Here is a 19,980-nt window from a genome sequence, read left to right as displayed (position 1 = left end):
AAAAGCACACATGCAAGATAGCTAAAACATATTACATTTAAACTCCATATCTTCTCCGAAACTTTGTTCCTAGCAGGTAATACATGGTAACTATTAAGTGTGAACTCAAAAACAAATGTTTTGGAAAATAGGCAGATGCATTGGATGGTCTTCAGATTCAGCCAGAATAGTTTTCCCATTCAGACAGGATTAAGAAGTGGGTATTGCTGGGAGCAGACCTACTTGAGGATGAATGAGGCTCTGGGCCTTAGAAAGTTCTTCTATTTCTTGCCAGGTGCCAACTTGGCTGCTTTGTAAGAAGTGCCCTTCTGCCTCCTCAGTCAAACCTGAAGAATAGAACCAGGTTTGTCTTAAGGAGTTTGGCATATATTCAGGCCCCTCTTGGTACTTTAGATTCTATCTACTTTTTGGTATCTGCATATCTTTTACGACAGGAGACTAATTTCTTTTTTGTTATTCACAATTGGAGATATCTTTAAAGACAAGTACCTGGTGAGGAGATAACATTTGCTAAAACTTATTCTCACTTAGCCAGTGATTTTCCAAGTGTGATCCCTAGACCAACAACACCAGCATCACCTGGGGACTTGTTAGAAATGCAAATTCTTGGGCTCCACCTCAGGCCTCCCTAATGAGAAACCCTGGAGGCCCAGCCTTCTAAAATTTGGGAACATCTGAACAATCAAACTAACATTTTCTCAAACCAAACCAAAGAGTTTTCTCTTTCTCACAACTGACTGAAGCCGGAAGAGGGACTTGAAACGGAAAAGAAGTTGATCTTTATTAAAATTAAACTGAACAGTCAAAGAAACAGATAAAAATAGTATCTCTTCTACCTCCCAGCCCTCTCATGCTTCCTAGTCCCAACTTGATTGGAGATAAAAGCTAATAGATAAAGCAGAGGAACTTTGGGGCTGGAGGAGAAAATGCAGAAAGCACAGAAGTTGTGTTAGATGGTGTTCAGTGGGAACCATGTGTGAAGGCACACCTATCCTTGGTTGCTCAGCAGAACAGTGTTGAAGCCAATGTTGCCATTTAAAATACGCAAATGCATAATTTGTTGAATGACTGACTAATCACTGACAACCTGTGTACCAAATACAAGAGAAACATGGATGGACCTCAAGAGTCTACTGGGAGAAACAGGTAAGTAATCAAGCAGTTACCCTTGTAGCTCCTGTGTCAGTGTATCGGATCCTGGGAAAGCCAGATGAAAGACCCATAACCTAGACGTGGGGTTCAGGGAAGGGCTTGAGACCTAAAGCATGAGCAGCTGTCAGGTGAAGGGGGGTGGAGCTCAGGGTTCAGCTTTCACTGAGTTTTCTTTCTTAATAAAGAAGCTCTGTTTCCAGATGATTTATTAATCTCTGTCATTGCACACCGGACATTTAAAAATACCCAAGACATTTCCTAACTTGTTAAGAAGTGAAATATAATAAACGTAACAAAACAAGTCAGCTCCTGATTTATTTGGGCCCTTGAGGCCTTCAGTTTGGCCAAATAACCTTTCACCTGGCTGTGAACACTAAATTTTAGATTTGAAGTTACATAGGAAATTACACCCACCAAAGTCACCATATGTGATTAAAAAAAAAAAAAAAAAAATTACAGGATATCTTTGTAAAGAAGTTACAAATCATGGTTGCTTTTTTGATCAATGTTTCCAGTAATGAGTGGTAGTATCTTTAATTTATTCAAGGAGAGTTTTGTTGAATGATTTTCTTTGACATTCATTGAACATCCACTCCATGCCAGATGATACTGAGAGAGAAACTAATGCCACAGGGTCTTGAAAGAAGTCAGTAATTTTTTAAAAAGTTGTGTTATCAATAAGGAATAAGGCCCACTCCGAGGCTTTACACATACTAGAAGGCCTCCGATACACACTAGGCATTATTGTCATCACTTCCTTCTCATTCTTTCCACATAGCTTCTTTTGTGGCAATTTTCTCCCAAGAGGCATTTCCCTACAGTGGACCTCCTCCCCAGTGGTACCGTGAGCCATCAGAACACCTCGCTTTAGATCTGTGCATCCCAAATTTCATCAAATCCAATGCCCATTTCTGTGGTAGGTACTTTGCTATATACACCTTTTACTATCTGGAAATGAAATAATTATAACTACTTTCTTTGTATGTATCTATTAGATTTCCATTGGTGTATTACATTAATTTTTCTTTATACATTTTCTTTATAAATTTCAGTATGTGTAGTAGAATAAAACCTCACTAGATTAAGATACAATGAAGTTATAGAACTTTAATATGTTTGTAGACTCACCTTGGATGCTACAGCTACAAATGCAGACTGACAGTTGTGGTTTTCTCTAATTGTAACCACCTTGGTAAAATTCAAACAAAACAATGTATGATAGTCCCTCAATTTATATGGCAGTTGCAGTCCTGGAAATTTCAGTGAGTATTAAAGTCATACACAAATTCTTTCTTTCTTTTCTTTTTTTCTTTTCTTTTCCTTTCCCTTTTTTCTTTCTTTTTCTCTTTTTCTTTTCTTTCTTTCTCTCTCCTTCCTCCCTTCCTTCTCTTCTACCTTCCCTTCTTCTTTCTTTCCTTTTCTTCTTTTCCTCCCTCCCTACTTCCCTCCTTCCTTCCTTCCTTCCTTCCTTCCTTCCTTCCTTCCTTCCTTCCTTCCATCTTTCCCTTCTTCCCTTCTTTCTTTCCATAAAAGAAAACATAAGCCCTTTGCCTGGGTAATCATAAACAGGTTTCTCAGCAACATGAATGCTCTTAGAACATTACAGTTCCCATAGAGCCATTCTCCGTTGTGTGGAACCATCCCTTTCACCACAGGCAGACTGGCATCTCTGGCCCTTGGCTCACAAAGACTCCCCACAATTTCCAAAATGCCTTCCAGAAGACAGTGAAAACCATCTTCCCCACACACCTTGAAAACTATTATTCTAGAATCTAGATGGATTTTATCTTCCTCGTTCTCAAACCAGGCTTGCAGCTAGCAGTCAAAATAGAAACATCTGAAACTCATTTAACACAAGTGTCTTTGACAACTTTATCTCTTTCTTCCAGGGATAATTTACCTCTTGCTAGAATAAATGCCTAATATAAGGTAGAAAATTATAGAATTCTAAAATTTAGCAGCAATTTTGATAATAAGAATTTTGCCTGCAGAACCTTCCAAGTCACCTCTTGCCATTTGTTCTACCTACAAAGCACATGTGAGGCCCAGAAGGCAGTTTTTCATACCTTTAAACTAATGACCATCTGGGCAGCAGCAGGAAGTTACTGACTTCTAGGAAGATGACATGGACCTTAAGCTAAGGCACCTGGGCTGGCTCTGCGAATGCCAAACTGTAAACTGTACTGAAATAGGTATTCATTCAGGGCCCAAGGGAAATAGCACACTCAAGTTAGGATAATTCAAGGAGGTAATAATAAGGGGGTTGTTTAGAAAGCTATGGTTAGGGTGAGGAAAACCACAGCGATATTACTGTCCCCTGAGCCTGAAGGGATAGGGGAGGGAGGAGTTCCTGAAACCTCTTTAAAAAAAAAAACAGCACTCATGGCTGGGTGTGGTGGCTCACGCCTATAATCCCAACACTTTGGGAGTTTGAGATGGGCAGATCACCTGAGGTCAGGAGTTTGAGACCAGCCTGGCCAACATGGTGAAACCCTGCCTCTACTAAAAATACAAAAATTAGCTGGGCATGGTGGTGTGCGCCTGTAATCCCAGCTACTTGGGTGGCTGAGGCACGAGAGTCGCTTGAACACGGAGGTGGAGGTTGCAGTGAGCCGAGATCGTACCTCTGCACTCCCACCTAGGAGACAAAAGTGAAACTCTGTCTTTAAAAAAAAAAAAAAAATCACGCAGAGCAGCTGCCTTCAGAGGACTCATGTACTTTATGGAAAAATGCAGTTAGTCCGAGGTGGCCCTATATGAAGGGAGTTGGGGAACTCTCCTTCCTCCCTCTGTTCACTATTGGAGAGGAGAAAGCCAATGGGAATCTAGAAGGCAAGGAAGACTGTTGATGTAGGTCATGGAGGTCCACCTCCTGGGCAGTGGGGGAGAAGGTGCACAGTGAACCTGGAGGGAAAGCAGCCAGGTATCTGCTGTGCTGGACGTTTTCTAACTTCTTTTATGGAACTTCTGGAATGGTAGCACATTGTGAATTGGTAGTCTTAGCCTTGCCCCTTAAGGTAAACACATTTACCTACTTTTAACATGCATGGACATGACCCAGTTGAATGTATTGTGCATAGTATACAATTATGTTTGACAAATGAAAATGGAGCAAATTGTGCTTGAGACTACAAGTCAAGAAGATGAGAAGTGTCTGGTCTTGGCCACAGACACAGGGCGATGAACAGAAAGTCAGCATTTGAAAAGCATTGCAATAAGAAGTAAACGTGCTGCCGCTGTGGCGCTAAGGCCTACCAACTTCAGAGGTTGATCTGTGTCAAATGCAGCCACCCTGACAAGCACAAGAGAAAGTATAACTAGAGTGCCAAGGCTGAAAGATGAAATGCCACCGGGACTGGTCAAATGAGGCACTTAAAAATTGTACACTGCGGCTGGGCCAAGTGGCTTATGCCTATAATCCCAGCACTTCGGGAGGCTGAGGCAAGTGGATCACCCGAGGTCAGGAGTTTGAGACTAGCCTGGTCAATACGGTAAAACCCAGTCTGTACTAAAAATACAAAACAATTAGCTGGGTGTCATTGTGCGCACCTGTAATCCCTGCCACTCATGAGGCTGAGGCACGAGAATTGCTTGCACCTTGGAAGCAGAGGTTACAATGAGCCGAGATCGTGCCACTGCACTCCAGCCTGTGCAACAGAGCGAGACTCTGTCTCAAAAATAATAATAATAATAATTGTACACCCCAGATTCAGGCATGAATTCTGTGAAGGAACAACACTTAAACCCAAAAAGGCAGCTGTTGCAGCATCCAGTTTATCTTCAGAACGTCAACAATTCATCATGCAAATAAATGTTCTAGTTTTACAAAATAGAAATAAAAAACAAGATGCAAAGCAGAGTTAATAGAAAACAGTTCTACGAGATTACTGTTAAGACTCAAACTATGCACTGATGTTCAGTCCTTAGTAACTAGTCGCAACCCGGTGGAAAGGGAAGACCACAGGCTGTGGAGTTGGACCTGGGTTTGAAGATTGGCTTTGCATGCCTAGCAGGATGTAAGCTTGGCCCACCGACTTCACTTCTGAGCCTTGTTCTCCTTGTCTGTCAAGTGCAGGGGAAGGGTTAGTGAAATCTACCTTACATTTTTATGGACACTAATGAGAGTGGGAATGAAAATGAGATGCCCATAAGCATCAGTGCCTCATAGGTACTTGGCCAGTGGTTCTCAAAGCATTGTTCTCAGACCAGCTGTATCTAGATTATCTGGGAATTTATAAAGGAATGGAAATTCTCCAGGCCCAGCAATCAGCATACTAAGCTTGAGAACTTTCTAGGATCTGATGAAGAAGGCAGGACAGATTTTGTTAGATGTATTACACAAGAGGCAGGCAACTGTGCACAAAAAGACCCCACAAAAATACAGAAAAAACAACACACAAGAGGTGCTTTTTGTTTTGCTCTATAAGCTAATCTGGTAAGTGAGAAGTCCTGTTCTTTCTGTAACTGGGTAGGTAAGTCTAATTTGGAGGCCAAGTATTAAAGCTCATTGTAGCCACATGTCTAAGCCACCTCCTCCAATTTAACTTCTATCAATAGTAAAGTTAATACTTTCATCTCTTTGCTTGATTCTTGCATTGCATCTACTTTTCAATTAGTTCTGGCAAGGGAGAGAAAAGGAGTTCTTTTAAAAATTATACTCTGTGATAGCCTCCACAATTACCCCCTAATAATCCCAATTCAGGTACTCCCACCCTCCCTTGTGGTTCCAGAGTTAGTTTGTGTGACCAATGCAATATGTCATTAGACATTAGGTCTCTCTGTCTCTCATAGATCACTCATTCTGGGGGCAGCCCACTGGCATGTAATGAGCAGTCCTATGGAGAGGCCCAAGTGACAGTAGCCATGTGAGTGACACTGGAAGTGAAGCCTGCAGCTCCAGTCAAGCCTTTAGAAGACTGCAGCCCTGGCTGACAGCTTGACAGCAACCTCGTGAGAGACCATCAGCTCGAACAACTCAGCTAAGCTCTTCCTGGTCCTCAAAAACTGTATGAGATGAAAAAAAGTTTGTTTTTTTTAGCTACCAAGTTTTGGGATAATTTGTTATCCTAATATATTTTTTAATACCTAGAAGTAAGGTGCTACCATAATAAATACCTAAAATGTAGGCACAGCTAGGAAACTAGACAGTGAAGGTAGCTGGAAAGAATTGAAGAAGCATAGTAGTGAAAGTCTCAAGAGTCTTGAACAAAACATTGGAAAAAATTTGGACTTTGACCAGGCTGCTGGTGGAGGTTTAAAAGAAAGTGAGAAAAATCTTGTTGAAAACAGAACAGGGAATCCTTACTATGGAGTGGCATAAATCTTAGTAATATTGTTGTCTGCAATAATGTATGTGGTGGAAATGTACCTGGTAAACTGGGTGATCTAATTTGCTATTCATAAAGACATAAAGACTCTCAGCTTTTACAGATGGTGAAAAATGCTAAAATTAAGAAATGGCTGAAGGACAGAGGTCAAATCCTGGGCACCATCATGGAAACATAATCCAAAGATGAAGCTGAGGTGTGACTATAAATCCTTTGTTATGACCTCAGGAAGATCAAAAGTGGATCCTCAGAGTACAAGTTTAGTCACACAAAGGCCCTCTAAAGTTTTTAAGGCTATGACTCACAGATTCTTTCAAAAACAGAGCTCCTAAGAAGCTTAAGAGCATAGTTTTTCAGCAGAATCACAAGGTGGGAAAGGGATTATCTCAAAGAGATTTTTGGGTGTGACTTTTGTCTAATGGAATGTACCCCTAAAAATTCATAGAAGATTCACAAATTTTTAAAAAGAATTATATTAGTAGAAACATGCCAACTAGAACTCAAGGGGACAGAGACAGTATAAAATGAAAAAAGGCTTTTGTACTCACTTTGCCCCTGTTTCACTGCAGGTTAAGAAAAAATTTCAGCTGCATACATGTACTAACTTGCATGAAAAAGAAAGAATAGCCAAGCATGGTGACTCACTCCTGTAACCCCAGCACTTTGGGAGGACAAGGTGGGAAGACCACCTGAGCCCAGGAGTTTGAATCAGCCTGGGCAACATAGCAAGACTCTGTCTCTTTAAAAAAAAGGATGACTCAGAAGGGGAAGCTAAGAGCCTCAGAGAATAACTCATGCGTAGAAATAGGACTAAATCCTAAGGCGCTTCCAACATTTGCCTGGCTGGATTTCAGAGCTGCTATGGGGACATAGTAGTATGTCCAGTACCTTCCCTTTTTGAATATTAATGCATATAGTGTTTATTCCTGTTCCACCATTGTGTGTTTGGTGTGTGTGTGTGTGTGTGTGTGTGTGTGTGTGTCTATGTGTGTGCATGTTAGTTTCAGATTGAGAGGAACTATACCCAAGGAACTAGAGTTAAGAAATTATACCTAATGAACCTCTGTGTACCTGGTCCTGATTTAAATGACAAGACTATAGACTTTGAGTTGATGCTGTAATGAGACAAGAATTTTAGAAGTGTTAGGATGGAGTGGATGTGTTTTGTATGTTGGTGGGACTTGATTCATTTGAGCCTAGAAAGCAGACTAGGGTAGCCAGTCCCCAAGATTGTCTCCTCCTGGTATTCATACCCTTGTATAATTCCCCTCCCACAACGTACTAGAATTTATCTGTGTGACAGAATATGGCAGAAGTAATGATATGTCACTTCCGAGATTAGGTTATAAAAGATGTTGTGGCTACCATCTGTCATCACTCACTCAAAGGGAAGCCAGCAATCATGCAATGAGAATCTCAGGTGATGGGGACCTGAGACCTGTTGTCAACCATGTGAATAAGCTTGGGAGCAGATTCTCCAGCCCCAGTCAAGCCTCCGAAGGCTTCAGCCCTAGGTGACAGCTTGATGATAATCTCATGAGGCAGAACCACCCAACTAAGCCACTCCTGGATTCCTGACCCTGACCCTGACCCTAAAAATGGCGTGAGGTAATAAATGTTGTTTTAAGCTCTTAAATTTGGGGGTAATTTTTTAACGCAGCCATCAATAATTAATACACACCTCTAATATATTTGTACTTACACCACATACCATGGGATCTCACAAAAGAGCAATTTTAAAGCTTGCTTGGGTAGTCGATATCTTTATTTTCAGAACATATTCTTCATGCATAAAGAAGCAAAGATTCTTTCCTTCAGTATAATCCTTTTGATAGAAGCAAAAACTTAAGTCTGGCAGTGTTCCTAATATATGTTTTTCACACTTTTCCTTTATTTTAGGCAATTCTAAATAGACAAAATCAACTTGAAAGTGTTCTTGGATTTAATTTAGAAACAACCCCAGTTAAGCTCTTCATAAAACTTTTAAATTGGGCTGGCTTTTATTTTAGGAATATGAATGTTCTTGGAATTCTTCCAAATCTCTAAGCAATAATCTTTTACGCAATCCCCTTTATTTTTTTCTGAAAAAAGGAGTCTAGTTAGTTCTTTTAAGTTTTACTTTTTTGTAAAGGTATCTTTAAAACCCCCAGATGCCTCTAGACATTCAAGATAGAACGAGTCACTCACAACTTCTCTCTGCCTATGTTTCATCTATTTTTCTGTGCTGTTGTGTGAATTTTGACGTTTTATTTTGTCAAGAATAGTGGTGAAAAACCAATGAATTTTTAAATGATTCAACTCTAACATTTCCTACATTCTCCTTCCACAAAGTAAATACACAGTAATCATCATTCATTGTTACCTTCTCCATCTCACAACTGCCTTTCACCCCTCAAGTTATTGTGCATTTCACATTCTTTTTTCTACCTAGGACTAATTTGTCCAATCAACTGGACATCTGTTTTTCTTCCCCCTGTTTTGAAAACAGGCTGCTTCTATGTTTTCAGAGCCTTCCTTTCTAGAACATGTAAGAACTTGTTCTCAGACTACTTATAAGCAAGACACTCTCTCTGAGTTTACAAGTCTGGAAGCACTTTCTGAGAACAATGAAAAGATCTGTCTGCCTGTTAGTGCGTTCCATGGGAATGTTACACTGTTTGGGAAGAAAGCTTTGTGTAGGCAACAGTCACTTCTACATAGACAATACAAATGGCACCAAATGGCACCAAATGGCACTTCATTTTATTAACATTACATGTCTAGATAACTGACTGCCCTTGGAAAAATATATATGGAGTGAGGCAAGCTTAATAAAACCTAAATAACTCTGAAGATCTCTTACTTGGTCTGTAAACTTTCTACTCTTATAGCTCATGTATTTTCACAGGAAACAAAAGCCCTTAAGGGCCAAATTTCCACAACAAAACAGTGAATTCTTTCAGGATATAATCCTTCAATTCTTTCCTGAGTACATTTAGATAATTTTTTTTTTTTTTTTTTTTTTTTTGAGATGGAGTTTCACTCTTGTTGCCCAGGATGCAATGCAATGGCGCGATCTTGGATCTTGGCTCACTGCAACCTCCGCCTCCCGGGTTCAAGTGATTCTCCTGCCTCAGCTTCCCGAGTAGCTGGAATTACAGGCATGTGCCACCACACCTGCCTAATTTTTGTATTTTTAGTAGAGACGGGTTTTCACCATGTTGGCCAGGCTGGTTTCGAACTCTGGAACTCAGGTGATCTTCCCGCCTTGGCCTCCCAAAGTAGTGGGATTACAGGTGTGAGCCACTGCACCCAGCCCTTTTAGATAATTTTTGAATCAGGAAATATATGATGGCGATGACCACATGTGACACCCCAGCCATGAATAAGTTCTTGGCCTTTCTTTTGACTTTAGCCTCATTCCTCCCTTTATTTTCTTTTTCGTACTTTCTTCACCTACTTCTCTGTTTCTCCATTTCCCTTTTCTGAATCACGCCATGATGCCGTAAAGGAATCTCCTTGGGATCTCGTGCTGGATGCAGTCTAGGGGGTGCCCTTTGTCAGAAGAGGGTGAGTGGAAAGGAAAAGTGGCCATAAGCAGGCTGGTCAGTTCCCAGGAAACCAGGGAGGAAAGACAGGGTAGGAATCTGAGGAGCCTCACCAGGGAAGCCCCAGGCCCTGGGTCCCAGCAGTTTGCCTTGAGCCTCAGGAGAGCTCCCATGAGGAGAGTTAGATCCAAGTCTCCACTTTCCTTTCAGTGTTGTGTTTTTAAACTCTCCTTATGTCTGACTAAATGTATATGGGTGGCCACATTGGAGAGGAACTAAAAGGCTCTAGGAGTTTCTGAGCAGGTTCCTTTTGTATCTCTTTTCACTAGTGGAAGTGTCTGCTATGGGTAGGATTCCATCTGGGGTTCCCTTTGACCAAGCCTCTGCAGCCAGAAGCACTGAGGAGGGCACTGGGGTGATAGGACTGACCCTGAGGCCCTGGTCACAGTACTCTGAAGTAGGAGTTCCTCTGAGGTGATATGCTAGGCCCTGGTTTATCAAACCAGCAATGGGATGTCTGGAAAAGCCTCTGGGGGGCTGCCAGGACTGCTTCTCAACATACCATGTGTTAACCTGCATTAACACTGAGCGAAGCAGGAACTTACAGTTTTCTGAGCTTGGCTCAGTTTGTCTGTAACAACCAGGCTGAAGTTTCAGGGGTGGCTCCATTTGGGGTTTAACCTACAGACCAGAGGGAGGGAACAATGAAAGACTAGTTGTGTTTATGTGGTCTGGCAGAGGAGGTGAAGAGAGCGCAGAATAAATCACGGAGTGCTTATGTCAAAATATCTGCAGACTGCTCAGCTTGGTTGCTGTTGAGCTCCCTAGCTCAGCAGCAGCAGGTCGAGGACCAACACTTACCCTTGGATAATAATAGCTACTATTTATTCAGTCCTCCCATGTGCTAGATGACATATTAGGTGCTTTATGTATACAACTTTAGCAATCCTTTAAGAGAGATGATATTCCCATTTGTCAAATTTTAGAAAGCTAGTTAGATAGTCCAGAGAAGATTAGTGGTTTGTTCAATGTTAGGCTTCTAATAAGTGGCCAACATTTTAACTTTGGTACACAGTTATCTTTGCTATGACATCATATGCATTCCTAAAAAAAAAAAAGTCACACTTTTCAGTTAGCAATATACTATACTTAAAATAATAGGGCTTATGAGAAAAATGGGGTTGGTGTTAGAATTAGGAAGTAAAAAACACAAGAGTGTGATACAAATAGAAATACTAGCATGGCTGAATCTCTGTAAACATTTGCCTTTAGCATCAAAGACAGCCCTTTGCAGCCTTATGTCCTGGGACTCAGGCTTCTTGGAGGTCCTTGGGGCATTAACTGCCAATAGAGAACATAGGCATCAACATTAGAATTCTGATCTAGGATTTCAATACAGAGGGATGTCTCTTCAAAGCATCTTCAACTGCACTCATAGCTTCACCAGATATAATAGAAAACTTAGTGGCTGGTTTAATGGCTTCAAGAATCACTACCTCATTGAAGGTCTTCACTGTATGGATATACAGGTTTTTCCCTAAAGTACTCATATATTTCTTAGACTTTCTCCCTCCCTGTAAGAAAATTTACCCTGATCACCTCAAATGATGTGTTGGCAAAAATCGCGTATTCACCACCACAACTTTTGCATCATGATCTTCACTCCCCAGTTTGCCTGTCACTTACGAGATACTGTTTCATGAAAGGAAGGAAATGCTGCTTCAGATAGAACCAGCCTGTTTTAGAGCCCATGTGATTTCTTTTGTGTTCTAGAGAGTCCTCATTGGCCTTAAGGGAAGTTTAGACTGCCTGGAGCTTTGCTAACTGATAAAGACTATTTTTCCTCCCCATGCAACCACCATGGCATGATGCTACTCAGTGAAATGTACAGTAGTTGTTTCATTTCATGTAATACTGAGACTATATTAAGATTTTATGATAGTCTCAAATGCTTTTTACAGCTGGTTTGTTCAAATTAGGATCCAAATATGGCCTAAATATTGCATTTGATTATTATATCTGCTATGTATTTTATTCCATACCTTTCTGCTGTTTTTTTAATACAGTTGATTTGTTGGAGAAGCCCAACCTTCATACCACAGAGTATTCCATATTTGAATTTGGCTGATTGCTGTCTCATGATGGTTTTAAAAAGTAGTTCCTCTATTCCTCATATTTCCTATAAACTTATTGTTAGAGCTCAAAACATGTTCAATTTGATTGGTACGAATACTTTGTAAGCAGAGCTTTATAGTTCCTATGGCATTGTATCTTGAAATACAGTGTCAAGGTCTGTCTAACTTGAGTGATGCTAAAACTGATCAGTGCATTAGGAAGTGGCAGCTGGATCCCTCCATTATAATATTTGTCAACCACTGATTATCCTAGATCCATAGTATCTCACTGAAATTGAAAGATCATGATTTTCTAAGCCCATCATTTCTTCTGCATTTGTTAGCTAGAATTCTGTGAAGCACATGACCTCAAGTCTTTGGATAAATGGAAATGCAGCTTATTAAAGAAAGGTAAAATCTTGATTCTTTCTTTTTTTATCAATTTTGAGAGTAGGCCAGGAACAGTGGCTTCCACCTGTAATCCCAGCACTTTGGGAGGCTGAGGCAGGTGGATCACTTGAGGTCAGGAGTTTGAGACCAGACTGGTCGACATGGTGAAACCCCATCTCTACCAAAAATACAAAATTAGCTGGGTGTGGTGGCACACACCTGTAATCCCAGCTACTTAGGAAGCTGAGGCAGGAGAATCGCTTGAACCCAGGAAGCAGAGGTTGCAGTGAGCTGAGATCACACTACTGCACTCTAACCTGTGCAACAGAGGGAGACTTGTCTCAAAACAAACACAAAAACAATTGAGAGTAGAGTTGTGCCCTAGCCGACTCAGACGGTGACCAATGAATTGGTCCCTGAGTATTGTCGTGAACTACTGAATTTTATATATTTATGTTTCAAGCACTTACATTGTTCCTTTTGGCTCGAATTGTCACAACTTTGCCAGCAGAAGCCTTTTCAGTTTAGGTCCTGTGTACTTTTGACATGACCTCTTTAAAGTTTGATTATTTCCTTGCTTTCTGGCAGGAAAATATGTCTACTCATCTTGTAAATGTCCTGATGTGGACCTAAAATCAACTGTTTCTCAAAAGGAATTTCTTTTAGTGGAGAATGATATTTAAAAATCACAATTCAGGCACTAAAGGGGATTTTACTCTTGAACAAGAGCTGATTGCAATCACATAGGTTTTTCTTGGTGCCATTTCAATTTTCTAGCTGTGCACTAATAGTTATAAATTTTTTTCCTGCAATTTCTTTGAGAGAAAATATCGTTATTACAAATATAAAACTTGGTATTCTTGACTCCATTTTTCCTTAGGAAAATTTTTTTTCTGCTTCTTTAATAACATAAGTATTCTTTAGAAATAAAACTATTTAGTTTAGCCAAATCAGTTAGAGAAGTGAACTGGTAGCAAGTACTAGGGAATACCCTAGGTATTTCAAAATGCTCAAATATGAGGTTTTGGACTCAGAAGCTACGCTTCAAAATTTGTTCCTGTTTTCAAATATTAACAAATTTAAAAGCATAAACATTTGTTCATTTTTTGGTTGCAACCTTAATGTTTGCCATTTTGTAGATTATTTTCGGTATATGGATATTAACTATTTTATTTCTATCCTTGGTTCAGAAATCTGTTCATTTTATTTGTGGCTGTCATTTGCAATCCCTTAAATTAACATATGAAAAGAGATCCAATTCCAACTTTATTAGTAACCAAATGATATGCAAATTAAAACAAGAATATTTTTATTACAACAAATTAGCAAAGACCTAAAAAATTATACTCCATTCCAGGAAGTTTTAAATGACAGTCTCACTTTTTATGCAGGCCCTGCTATCATATTTCTCGGTTTTGGGTTTTTTTCTACTTGATGTGTCTCCCATTTTCTCCCTTCCTCAATTCCAGTATCAGAGTCCCCCTCACCATGCCCTCTATTCTGACCTGCCAGGGTTGAGCAAACACAAAGATGCCCAGCATAAAATTCAGGGGCCCATGAATTATTCTCTGTAAAGGGCCAGATAGTAAATATTTCAACCCGTGAGAGCTAAGCAGCAAAATCAAGACATTATGTAGGTGCTAAGAGTATGGTGGCTCACTCCTATAATCCCAGCACTTTGGGAGGCTGAGGCAGGAGGATTTCTTGAGCTCAGGAGTTTGAGACTAGCCTGAGCAACACAGTGAAACACCATCTCTTTCTCTAAAAATATATATATATATATAGTGGCTTGCACCTATAGTACCAGCTACTCAGGAGGCTGAGGCAGGAGGATCACTTCAGCCCAGGAGGTTGAGGCTTCAGTGAGCCATGATCATGCTATTGTATTCCAGTCTGGCAACAAAGTAAGATCCTATCCCAAAAAATAAATAAATAAATAAAAATAAAATGTAACCATTAAAGATGTAAAAATCTACTTTTAGGTTGGGGAGCTGTACCAAAATAGGCAGCAGGCTATATACAGTTACCAACCCCTGGCTTAGATACTCGTACCAGAAAGGACTTACTGCCCAGCTGAGAGGAGGAGTATTATCTAACAGCCCCTAGCAATTAGTTTCATCATGGCCCACTCCTCAAACCACCCTGCTCTTCCTGTAAATCCATCCCACCTCTCCCAGTCAATCACTTGATCCCAGGAGCAAGGCCTAGTCTCCTGCCAACAGCCAGCAAGGAAAAGCAACCTGAGTCCTATAGCTGTAAGGAACGACATTCTGCCAACAACCAGAATGCACTACAAAGTGCATTCTTCCCCAGAGTCTCAAAATAAGAGTCCAGCTCACACCTTGACTTGGGCTTTCTAAGCAGAGAACCGGCCAAATTAACCCCGATTTCTGAAGTATAGACCTATGAGATAGTAAATGGGAGTTACTTTAAGCTGCAAAGTTTGCAGTAATTTGTTATAGAGCAATAGAAAATTAATAAACTGGGAATTGTAGTTGGCAGAGGATAACCCCTGTAACATGGAACAGACAGGGGAAAGACAATGAATGGATCTGGGAGCAAATAAGCCAATGGCCACACAGACCTTATCACAACTTTGTTTTGTACGTCCTTCAGCCTAGATGTTTTTGGCATATACAGCTCATTCTCTGTTGGCTCAATGAGTAGAGAGATTTATTTGTGATGATCACTGATATGTTAGGGATTTCGGCTCATTATTGTTAGTTTTATTGTAGAAAGACTTTGCTAATCGATTAATGGCCCTGTGAGCCTTTTCTTTCTGTCTGATTCTCTCCCTTCTGCTGTGGTGTCTGCAATTGAGGAACAGCTACTAAGAGGTGGCAGCTGCAGAGAAAAGCCCAGAGCCATACAGATGAGGCTAGGAACTCTGACTAGCACTGAGTATTTGAAAGAGAACTTGGCAAAAGGCTATTACTACATGTAGCAGATACCTGTGACTGCATAAAGGGAGTGAAGGAGACAGTCCAAAGTGCACTTGAGGATAACAAATGGCCAGCCTCCACATGATCACTCAGGAAAATCCAACAGAACCCAGAAGTCTCACTTAGCTTGAAAAAATCCATTTTTTTTTTTCAGACAGAAGCACTTAGGGAAGCAGAATGGCTGATTTCAGCATGAGAAAGCAACGTAACAGTACAACTAAGCTTTGAGGGTCTCCTGATCAAAGATTTGTGAGACTAATAGCTTACACAGGAAAGAGATGATGGCCCTTTTGAATGCCTTCTGAGCGCTCTTATGAGATGTACAATCTAATTGTGGTGTAAATACCAGCTATTGATAGTGGGTTTTGTTCATCTGGTTTGTGTTACCACAGTACCAGAGGTCTGTATCTATTAGTGCTAGTAATGTATGGATGACAAGGGCTGGTCCAGACATCTCTGCAGCAATAATAAAAGGTAAGAAGATGCAGACAAAGCTGAATTTATTGTGTTTGAGAAGATACAACATTCAATTTCCCTGATAACCAAGCTTAATTGCACAGAATTATGAGACCTCATTAATGAAACACAATGTAGACAGTTTATATTAGTAATGGCATTACATTGATTATCTAATTTCAGAGTAAGGAATTAAAGGGGGACAAATTAGGGATTATTCTGCTTTTACATAACACCTGTAGTCAGGAAAAATAAATAGCTCCTGTTATTAAACTAAAGCTTTTGTATACAAAAGAATGCTAGATAATAAATGTAGAAATAATCATGGAAATAGAAAATATTTTTGCAAGACATTATGAAATAATCAATCCAAACAAGGATCAATAATGAATGCTAAAACTGTTAGTTGAACAGTGAACAGAGAACTAGATATTCAAAAAGCACCAAAGCATCACCCTTAAAATAACAAGTAATTTGCTATTACTTGTTAATAGCAAATGGAGGAAAAAGTATCCTTTACCGTGGAGAGATATGGCTATTATCACTAGGTAACTTACTACCTGATTGTCCCACTATTAATGACGCTGTGTGACTTCTGAAATAATGCTTTATAAATTATATGACAGCACCTGTCAATAAAGTTTAAGAGATAATGTTTAAAATGGAAATGGAATGTAAAGTCTGGATTAGATTCAAGTTAAAGGAAATACAAAGCAGAGAAGAACAAATTAAGGGAAACTTGAACACATTCAGAATATGGGACAGAATAAGACAACTGTTATGGTCTCAAAAAAAAAAAAAAAGGCTAATGACAAGGAAAAAAGGAAGAGGTGCTAGGTTGAGGGACTAAACATGCAAAACCCATTCAACATGAGATTCTTGAGTGGATTTTGGTTTTTAAAAAAAGCTTTAAAAACACTTTGGGTTAATGGTGAATTTTGAATATGGAATATTCAAATATCAGGCAGGGTCCTCGCAGGAAACCAATGGCAAACTCAAAAGAACTTAATCATCAATCAGTTAAAGAAGGGACTATTGAGGGATGTGGGCAGAGCTAATGGAATCAACAGGGGGTGCTGAGGCACTCAGGATGCAGCCGGGAAGCGCTCTTAGACCTGAAGGAGCAGACATGGGGGCAGTTATGAGGGTCCAGTCACAGCTGGAGCTGCTGAACAGAGTGTGGCTTCACAAGGGATACAGTGGCAGATGCAGCCAATACCAGACCAGGAACTCAGCAGGGAAGAGCAGAGAAAGAGTATCCCAGCCTCTCCCCCACCCTCCGATCTCTTGCCAGTGCTCCCCATTGGCCTCTGATGTCTTGTAGGTGCCTCCCGTTGGCTGACCCTAACTGGCCACCCATGGCAGTCTGCAGAAATCAGCCTTTCACAGGTCAGAGCAAAACTGAGAAAAGTGGAGAATGCATCTGGAGGTGGGAGGCAAAGGGAGAGTAAAGCACAACTAGTACAGAGTAGATTAGAGAATTACTGTTAATTGTTAGATGTAATAGTTGTCTTGTGAGATCAGAAAATGCTCTTAGCGGTTATTTTTAGATGTAGTCTGAACTGATTCAGCCAGATAGACAGATAGATAAGTAGGTAGATAGACTAGATACACAAAGCATATATAGACACAAGCTTTTTTTCTTATTTATTGCTGCCAACTTCATGCATGCAGCCTCCAATCACGTCATGCCTAAAGAAACCATCCTTGCCCCCGTTTCTTAGACCCAGTACCTGCCACATGATAAATGATAAAAAATAAGTTCTGACCCGTGCATCCCTTTTTCAGAGGAAATTATACTTCTCGGCTGCCCCATAACACTTCTATTATAAAGAAATTTATCATATTGTTATATTTTTTCACCGCAAGAAAAATTATCCGGGTGAAAGAGGGGGATTAACTAACGATAAAGGTGTAAACAGTGCAAGAAGACTTCATCATCCTTAGCGTGTATGTGGCTAACAAAAGAGCATAAAAATAAATGAGGCAGAAACAGATAAAAGTGCAAGGAGAAATAGATAAATCCAGTATCATAGCTGGAAACGCCAACACTCTTAAATCAGAAATGGACCGATCCAGCAGGCAGGAAATCAGTGAGGACAAAGCTGAACTCAGTAGCAGTACCAATCAACTGGATATGATTGATATCTGTAGACTGCTTCATCCGACAGCAGGACCTTACACATTCTTCTCAAGCTCACATGGAACATTCACCATAATACACCACATTTCAGGCCATAAAATGCACCTAAACAATTTAAAAGAATAGAAATCACACATCTGCTTTCAGAAACCATGTTGTAATTAAACTAGAAATCAATAACAGAAAGATAGAGACCTCAGCTCCTGCTTATGAAAAAATAATAACAGAAGGATAGCTAGAAAATCCCAAATACTTGGAGATTAAGAAACACTCTTCTAAACAATATATGGATAAGAAAAATAATCTCAAGAGGACTTAAAAAATGTTTTGAACTAAATGAAAATGATAATACAACTCATTAAAATTTGCATAATGCAGCAAAAACAGTACTTAGAAGGAAATCTATAGCATTGAATACATAAACTAGAAAGGAAGAAAGATCTATAATAATCTAAACTTCTATTTTAGAAAACTTAAAAAGAAGAGCAAACCAAATGCCAAATAAGCAGAAGAAAAGAAAATGAAAAATTAGAGCAGAAATCAGGGAAATGGAAAGTAGAAAATTAATAGACAAAATCAAAAGCTAGTTATTTTAAAAGATCATTCAAATTGGTTACTCTCTAGGCCAAGAAAAAAAGAGAAGACACAAATTAGAGTTGTCCCATGAAAACCCTGGGGAATTGTTCCAGGACTCTCCATGGATACCAAAATTTATGGATGCTCAAATCTCTTACATAAAATGGCACAGTATTTACAAATAGCCTACACACATCTTCTCTCATGCTTTAAATCATCTCTAGATTACTTTTGATACCTAACACAATTTAAATGCTATGTAAATAATTGTTACAATGTACTTTTTAAAAATTTGTATTATTTTATTCTATTTTTACTTTTCAAAAAATACTTTTAATCCATGGTTGGTTGATTTTATGAAAGGGGAACCCATGAAGATGGAAGGCTGACTGTACTAATATCAGAAGTAGACAAGGAGAGACATCACTAGAGATCCCATGGATATTGAAAGGATAATAAAGGAGTTCTCCTATAAGTTGTAAATTCCTACATAGCAAGAATTCTGTCTTACTCATCCTTTAACAACTACTGTGTACCTTATAATGTTTCATAAAATATGCTATGATTTGGTTTTATTATTCACAAAAGGATGCTATAAGAGGTGAAAAATGGAGAGGCTAGAAAGCATAAAAACAAGTTACATCAGGTGGTAGAGCTTGGTTTAAGGGTCAAAGATAAAAGAAGGGAAGGTTAAGGGCAGGGCTTTAGAGAGAGAGAGGATAAACACAGTTTGATTAAATGGCTGATTTAGCTGGGTGTGGTGGCTCATGCCTAAAATTCCAACACTTTGAAAGCCTGAGGCAGAAGGACTGCTTGAGCCTAGGAGTTCAAGACCAGCCTGGGCAACATGGAGAAACCCTATCTCTACCAAAAGACAAAAACAAAAACAAAAATTAGCCAGGTGTGGTTATACACACCTGTAATCCCAGCTGCTTGGGAGGCAGAGGTGGGAGGATTGGTTAGGCCTAGGAAGTTGAGGCTGCAGTGGCCCATGATTGCTCCACTGCACTCTAGCCTTGGTGACGAGATCCTGTCTCAAAACAAAAACAAACAAACAAACAAAAACATATATATATATATGATGTTTATCCACAGTAAAGTTCAGTCTAGGGTTAATAAAAGATTCTAGGGTCACTAAGGCAAAGAATAGTCGCAGTAGCAGAGCATTGGGTGAAGCTAAGGTCCCCAGGAGATCTGGGATGTCTGTGAGGAACAGTGAGGCTTAGTCATTCAGACAAGCCAGCAGAAGTGAAGTTCAGAGAATGTGGATGGGCCTCAGGCTCTAGAGATCAAAGCAAACAGATAGAAAAGGCAGAGTGTAGAATCCAGACAGAGAGGCTCCCAACAAGGTAT

At 39.8% G+C, this 19,980-nt stretch overlaps 1 long non-coding RNA gene across 1 annotated transcript; it reads left to right on the top strand.

Moving 5' to 3' along the window:
• Nucleotides 1–5,943: 5,943 nt before the first annotated feature.
• Nucleotides 5,944–19,092, top strand: LOC140711580 (uncharacterized). Its single transcript, XR_012092854.1, has 4 exons — nt 5,944–6,158; nt 7,822–8,087; nt 12,465–12,531; nt 19,005–19,092. It is a non-coding gene; the product is annotated as an uncharacterized lncRNA (long non-coding RNA).
• Nucleotides 19,093–19,980: the final 888 nt, after the last annotated feature.

The sequence above is a fragment of the Chlorocebus sabaeus genome, chromosome 4 (genome assembly GCF_047675955.1).
Source record: "Chlorocebus sabaeus isolate Y175 chromosome 4, mChlSab1.0.hap1, whole genome shotgun sequence".
In the NCBI taxonomy this organism is placed as follows: domain Eukaryota; kingdom Metazoa; phylum Chordata; class Mammalia; order Primates; family Cercopithecidae; genus Chlorocebus; species Chlorocebus sabaeus.
The sequence above is the reverse complement of the archived record's forward strand: the minus strand, read 5'-3'. Positions and strand labels throughout refer to the sequence as shown.